Source organism: Nansenia antarctica, assembly GCF_963989245.1.
Source record: "Nansenia antarctica genome assembly, chromosome: 16".
Taxonomy (NCBI): domain Eukaryota; kingdom Metazoa; phylum Chordata; class Actinopteri; order Argentiniformes; family Microstomatidae; genus Nansenia; species Nansenia antarctica.
Window position 1 is genome coordinate 28,282,008 of NC_137686.1, and position 7,500 is coordinate 28,289,507.

The window sequence follows — 7,500 nt, forward strand, 5'->3', positions numbered from 1 at the left end:
CTAGGCGACCTGGAGGGCGGGCGGGTGTTCTACCGCCAGGACTCCTCCCCCGGCGTGCTGCTGAGGGCGGCGCAGCACATCAGCCAGGCCTTCCCCCACGACGACGAGATCGAGCCCACCCACGCCCTGGTGGTCACCTGGGAGGGCGTGGCCGCAGGAGGGGGGGGCGGGGGAGGGGGCTGGGGCAGGGGGGACGGCCTGGAGCCCAAGGTGAGGAAGGGGAGGGGGGAGAGGGGAGGAGGGGCCAGGGGGAGGGAGATCGAGCCCACCCACACCCTGGTGGTCCCCTGGGAGGGCGTGGTGGCTGCTGGAGCGGAGGGGGGAGGGAGGGGGGACGGAGGGGGGAGGGAGGGGGGAGGGGGGAGGGAGGGAGGAGGGAGGGACGACGACCTGGAGCCCAAGGTGAGGAGGGGGGGGGGGGGGGCGGCTAGACACACACACACCATACATACCACACACACACACACACACATACCACACACACATACACACCATACATACCACACACACACACACACCATACATACCACACACACACACCATACATACCACACACACACACACACACACACACACACACTAAATGGTAAACGGACTGCACTTATATATAGCGTCTTATTCCAGAGCGCTTTACAATGGCCTCTCATTCACCCCTTCACACACACATTCACACACACATTCACACACACATTCACACACACATTCACACACACATTCACACACACATTCACACACACATTCACACACACATTCACACACACATTCACACATGCATTTACACACACGTTCACACACACATTCACACACCAATGGCGGCCAAGCTACCCTTGCTTCACTGGGAGCAATTTGGGGGTTCGGTGTCTTGCCCAAGGACACCTCGACACGTGGCCAGCTGGTCTGCCGACCTTGTGATCGTTAGACGCTCGACCTCCTGAACCACAGCCACCCCGCTAGACACACACAGGCGGTTCTAGCTGGTCTGACCCTAAATGAACCATCCCTGTCTCTCTCTGACCCTAACTGAACCACCCCTGTCTCTCTAACCCTAACTGAACCACCCCTGTCTCTCTGACCCTAACTGAACCACCCCTGTCTCTCTCTAACCCTAACTGAACCATCCCTGTCTCTCTCTAACCCTAACTGAACCACCCCTGTCTCTCTCTGACCCTAACTGAACCATCCCTGTCTCTCTGACCCTAACTGAACCACCCCTGTCTCTCTCTAACCCTAACTGAACCATCCCTGTCTCTCTCTAACCCTAACTGAACCACCCCTGTCCCTCTCTGACCCTAACTGAACCATCCCTGTCTCTCTCTGACCCTAACTGAACCACCCCTGTCTCTCTCTGACCCTAACTGAACCATCCCTGCCTCTCTCTGACCCTAACTGAACCACCCCTGTCTCTCTCTAACCCTAACTGAACCATCCCTGTCCCTCTCTAACCCTAACTGAACCACCCCTGTCTCTCTCTGACCCTAACTGAACCACCCCTGTCTCTCTCTGACCCTAACTGAACCACCCCTGTCTCTCTCTAACCCTAACTGAACCATCCCTGTCTCTCTCTAACCCTAACTGAACCACCCCTGCCTCTCTCTGACCCTAACTGAACCATCCCTGCCTCTCTAACCCTAACTGAACCACCCCTGTCTCTCTCTGACCCTAACTGAACCATCCCTGTCTCTCTAACCCTAACTGAACCATCCCTGTCTCTCTAACCCTAACTGAACCATCCCTGCCTCTCTCTGACCCTAACTGAACCATCCCTGCCTCTCTAACCCTAACTGAACCACCCCTGCCTCTCTAACCCTAACTGAACCACCCCTGTCTCTCTCTGACCCTAACTGAACCATCCCTGTCTCTCTCTGACCCTAACTGAACCACCCCTGTCTCTCTCTGACCCTAACTGAACCACCCCTGCCTCTCTGACCCTAACTGAACCATCCCTGTCTCTCTCTAACCCTAACTGAACTATCCCTGTCCCTCTCTAACCCTAACTGAACCACCCCTGTCTCTCTCTGACCCTAACCGAACCACCCCTGTCTCTCTCTCTCTCTGTGGTCCTAACAGAGGAACACGTTCCAGCTGGTGGTGGCGTCCATGCTGTCCGCGTCCTACGCCCTCCTGTTCTACCCCGAGGGAGACCTGCAGTACCTCTCCACGCCCGCGGGGGGCGACGGAGAGGGCGAGGGCGAGGGCGGCGCCACGGTGCAGGTGGGCTTCAACCAGGGCATGGTGGAGGGATGGTTCTCCTGGAGCCGAGGCCAGGGGGACTACTACCGGATCACCACCAACCACCAGAGCTCTGTCAGGGAGCTGGCGGAGTAAGACACACACACACACACACACACACACACACAGACTAACTCACCCCTCTGTCTCCCCCCTCCCAGACAGACTAACTCACCCCTCTGTCTCCCCCTCTGTCTCCCCCCTCCAGACAGACTAACTCAGGACGCCGGGGCGTGTGGGTGTACGAGATCGGCACCTCCCCCTTCTTCTCCGCCATCACCCCGGGTCAGGTGACCGACCTTGCCCCCCCCGAGGCCCTCCTCCCCCCCCCCCACCACCCCGTCTCACCGCGGCAACCCGGGGGAGGGGGCGGAGGTCAACAGGAAGTGGTGTTCCCCCCCTACGAGCCTGAGGAGGAAGAGGAGGAGGAGGAGGAGGATTGGCTGCCCACGGTCCACCCGGTCCAGTACCAGCCCCGCTACCCGGTCCACGAGCCCTTCGAGACGGACCCCACCCCCCCGCCCAGGAGCCCCCCGCCCAGACACGGCCAGCCCCAGCAGGAGGTGGTGGTGGTCGACGACGGAGATCTCAATGTAGACGGTGAGACTGTCACACGAGACTGTGAAGGAATGAATGAATGAAGGAATGAATGAGTGAATGAATGAATGAGTGAATGAATGAATGAATGAATGTTTGAATGAGTGAATGAATGAATGTTTGAATGAATGAATGAATGAGTGAATGAATGAGTGAATGGGTGAATGAATGAATGGGTGAATGAATGAATGTTTGAATGAATGAGTGAATGAATGAGTGAATGAATGAATGGATGGGTGAATGAGTGAATGAATGAGTGAATGAATGAATGAATGAGTGAATGAATGAGTGAATGAGTGAATGAATGAATGGGTGAATGAATGAATGTTTGAATGAATGAGTGAATGAATGAGTGAATGAATGAATGAATGAATGGATGGGTGAATGAGTGAATGAATGAATGAGTGAATGAATTAATCATTTAATGACCACACGACCAAGGTCGGTGGAATTTGTTGTCGGTAGAGATGGAAAACAACTCAATACAGCATCAGTGTCAAATACATCAACATACACACATTCATTATAATAATAATAATAATAATAATAATACATTAGACTTATATAGCGCTTTTCTAGACACTCAAAGACGCTTTACAAACTGAAAAGATTGAGTAGTAAAAAGAAACAAAAAATAAATAAAAGAAAGTATAGGGGTCTAATTCATTTTTAGATTACTAAATCTAAGTCTAAGTGTCTTTGTCACATTACACATGAGTATCACAATGGACAATGTACACACATAACCACAAGACAAAATCATACAAGTCAATATTTACAACTATGAAGTGCAGTACATCTGGCAGGGTTAGTGCAGTGTTGAGTCCTTATAGCAGAGGGGAAAAAACTGTTTTTGAAACGGAGACTGTAATAATAATAATGATAATAACTTGGATTTATATAGCGCCTTTCAGGGTTCGAGTTATGTGGGAGCCAATGGGAGCTGAGCTCCCATAGAGATGGTCTGAGGCTCTCTGAGCTCCCATGAAGGCAGTAAAATCAAAAATCTGTGGGGGTCGCTAATAATACATTACCACAACTATTATTTGATCAAAATGTCAATGTAATGAATATTATTTAATTTATATTATAAATATTGTAAAATAAACACGTTTTTCAAAAGAACTACGCGCACCAACTACAAACCCAGGTCCCCGCTGATGTCCGACAACCTCCCCCTCGCTAACGAGCTGAACGAGTTCTATTGTAGGTTTGAGAAAGAGAGGTTCCCGCCCACCCCCGCCCTCTCCCTCCACACCCCCCGGCTACAACCACCACCCCCGTCCCCCAGGGGGGCCAATGTCCCTCCTGCTACCCCCACCCTCCCCCCTCCCCCCCCCCTCCCTCCCCCCTCCTCACCCGCCCCGCCCACCCCCACCCCCCCTTCCCCACCCCCTCTCTCTGTCACAGTGCGAGAGGTAAACAGACTGTTTAAGAGGCAGAATCCCCGGAAGGCAGCTGGTCCGGATTCCGTCTCTCCCTCTGTCTTGAAGCACTGCGCCGACCAGCTGGCCCCGGTGTTCACCAACATCTTCAACGCCTCGCTGGAGCTGTGTCACGTCCCAGCGTGCTTCAAGGCATCAACCATCATCCCCGTCCCCAAGAAGGCCACGGTCACAGGCCTCAACGACTACAGACCCGTCGCTCTGACCTCCGTCGTCATGAAGGTCCTGGAGCGCCTTGTCCTGGCCTACCTGAAGCTCATCACGGATCCTGTGCTGGACCCCCTGCAGTTCGCGTACAGAGCCAATAGATCCACGGAGGACGCCGTGAACATGGCTCTGCACTACGTACTAGAACACCTAGACACTGCAGGCAACTACGCCAGGATCCTGTTCGTGGACTTCAGCTCGGCCTTCAACACGATCCTCCCACACATCCTGGAGCACCAGCTATCCCTGCTGCAGGTGCCGGTCTCCACCTGCAGGTGGATCACGGACTTCCTGACTGACAGGTCTCAGCGGGTGAAGCTGGGGAAGAGCATTTCCAGCTCCAGGACCACCAGCACGGGCTCCCCGCAGGGCTGCGTCCTGTCTCCAGCACTATTCTCCCTCTACACCAACAGCTGTGTCTCCCGCCACCCCTCGGTCAAGCTCCTGAAGTTTGCAGACGACACCACCCTGGTGGGCCTCATCTCCGGGGGGGACGAATCTGCCTACAGGGGTGAGATCGAGGGGCTGCAGAGATGGTGCAGCTTAAACAATCTGGAGCTAAATGCTCTAAAAACAGTGGAGATGGTGGTGGACTTCCGAAGGAAAGCAGCCCTGCCCCCTCCCATCACGCTGGGAGGTACCCCGGTGGCCTCCGTGGAGTCATGCCGCTTTCTAGGCATGACCATCTCCCGGGACCTAAAGTGGGAGCAGAACACCGAGGTCCTCACAAAGAAGGCCCAGAAGAGGATGTTCTTCCTCCGGCAGCTGAGGAAACTCAGGCTGCCGAGGTCCATGATGGTCCAGTTCTACACGGCCATCATAGAATCCATCCTCACCCACTCCATCATCACCTGGTTCCCTGCTGCAACGACCAAGGACAAGGCCAAGTTGCAGCGGGTGCGACGTTCAGCAGAGAGGGTGATCGGCTGTCCCTTGCCCTCCCTCAACTCCCTGCATGACACCAGGGCTCTGAGGAGGGCAAGGAAGATCATGGCTGACCCCTTCCACCCCGGCCACGGCCTCCTCACCCTGCTTCCCTCTGGAAGAAGGTTGCGGCTGCCTAAGGCACTTAAGGCCCGCCACAGGCTCAGCTTCTACCCCTCAGCCGCCAGGCTGTTAAATGACTCTGGCTTCCCCCCCCCCCCCCGCCCCCAAGTCTGCCCAGGACTGAACTGGACTCTGTAAAAAAAAAAAAAAAAAACTCTGCACTGCACTTTACTTTATACCGCACTATCCAATGCACTGTTGTCTGTCCTGTGTTGTTGTTGTGTTGTCCTGTTTTTTGATATGTGAAAAAAGTATAAACGCACTTGCTGTGGTGACGAAGCAAATTCCTATATGTGTAACGCATAGTGGCAATAAACGTTATCTCAATCTCAATCTCAACCATTAATCTCCTGTGAATGACAGTATGCCTTTTTTGACTGCCTGCACTTCACCACCAAGACACCATGGGGCGCAGTAGAATATTGTGCAACAGCAAAAGGTTGATTAATCAGCTGTGCGGTAAACCGTTGGAACACACAGTGCACAGCTGATTAATCAATTAAACCAATAGAGTGAGACACCAGTTGCCTTTCAGGAAGTAGTGAGATCGTGCACCTAGCCTATTATTGAGAAGCAAACATTCATTAATTAGCTATACAGGAGTATATACATACAGTAGCTACCATGCCGCCCAAAAAAAGGCCACTGCTGCCGACCGGGTCATCAAGCCTAGAAAATGTCGGGTTTTTATCAAAGAAACCTGCTATGACACCTAACGTTAGCCCTGCTGCTACTACTGTTACTACTACTGCTGCTACTACTGAGGACTCTGCTACCTACTGAAAACAGACCACTCAGCCTACTGAAAACAGACCACTCAGCCTACTGAAAACAGACCACTCAGCCTACTGAAAACAATCTTGTCTCCGTAAAGGTAAGGTGGCTTTTACTTTTTACTAACCTAGTGTACTAACCTAATGTATTTTTCGCTCCTTCTGTATAGCAAAAATAACAAAATTATTGGCCGAGATACATGTGTGACTATCGCTTTTATAGCTGTTGTTTCATGTGGGGCTTGATGTGGTGAAATGAGTAGCCTGCAGCTGTAGCGTCAGGATATGTTGGGATTTGAGGATGAGGATGATGTTTCTGTACCGGTACCGTTTTTAAAGTATCGATTTGTCACCGGTATCGAATAAAACCCAAACTGTACCCAACCCTAACTATATGTTTACATGCCAACTAATTAGCTAATTCATTTCTTTCATTTAGAGCTGAGGGGAGCAACAGAGAGACGGACAACAGGACAGCAACAGAGAGACAGACAACAGGACAGCAACAGAGAGACAGACAACAGGACAGTAACAGAGAGACAACGGGAGAGGAGAGCAATAGAGACAGAACTGAATGCACTGAACCTTTTTTTTATTCTTTGCATTATTAACACTGTTGTGTTATTGTGTTATTAAAGTGTTTAAGTGTTTTATGGTAAAGCATTATGAGTGGTGTGTGTGTGCAGGGTGCTCGTGAGTTGTATATTTTGGGGAGGGGGAGGCTTGTGTATGGGGGCGGGGGGTCCTCACACAAAGGAGTAGCCTAGGGCCACTGACCACCTTAATCCGCTACTGCCTATAGCTAATTAAAACTTGTAAGTCCCATCGCTGTGTGGGCATGATTCGCGCGTGCATGAGAACATTTCGCACTGTTATTTTGGAGACCCCCACAGAGTTCAGCTTATAACTCGAACCCTGGCGCCTTTCATAAAACCCAAGGCAGACAGACAAAACAGAAAACAAACAAAACAAAACATTTCACTCACTCATTGAGGAGTCAAAAAGTCAAATGATGAAATCCATTTCATTTTTTGTAACAAATCACCATAAACTCTTTGTGTATTCAATGAAGGAGAGCAAATAGTGTTAGTTAACATAATGTATATATTTATATTAATTGTTAATTTTAGAAAATGAATGAATGAATGAATGAATGAATGGACTTTATTGTCATTGCTACAGTACAGGTACCAAACAACGAA

At 51.3% G+C, this 7,500-nt stretch overlaps 1 pseudogene across 1 annotated transcript in view; it reads left to right on the forward strand.

Moving 5' to 3' along the window:
• LOC308172228 (nidogen-1-like) overlaps positions 1-7,500 on the forward strand; it is a 44,546-nt pseudogene that overhangs the window by 19,509 nt on the left and 17,537 nt on the right. Inside the window, exons 2-4 of the transcript in view lie at positions 1-210; positions 2,068-2,321; positions 2,438-2,829. The exon at positions 1-210 is cut by the window's left edge and continues 96 nt beyond it. The product of the transcript in view is annotated as a nidogen-1-like (transcript). The remainder of the gene's footprint in view (positions 211-2,067; positions 2,322-2,437; positions 2,830-7,500) is intronic.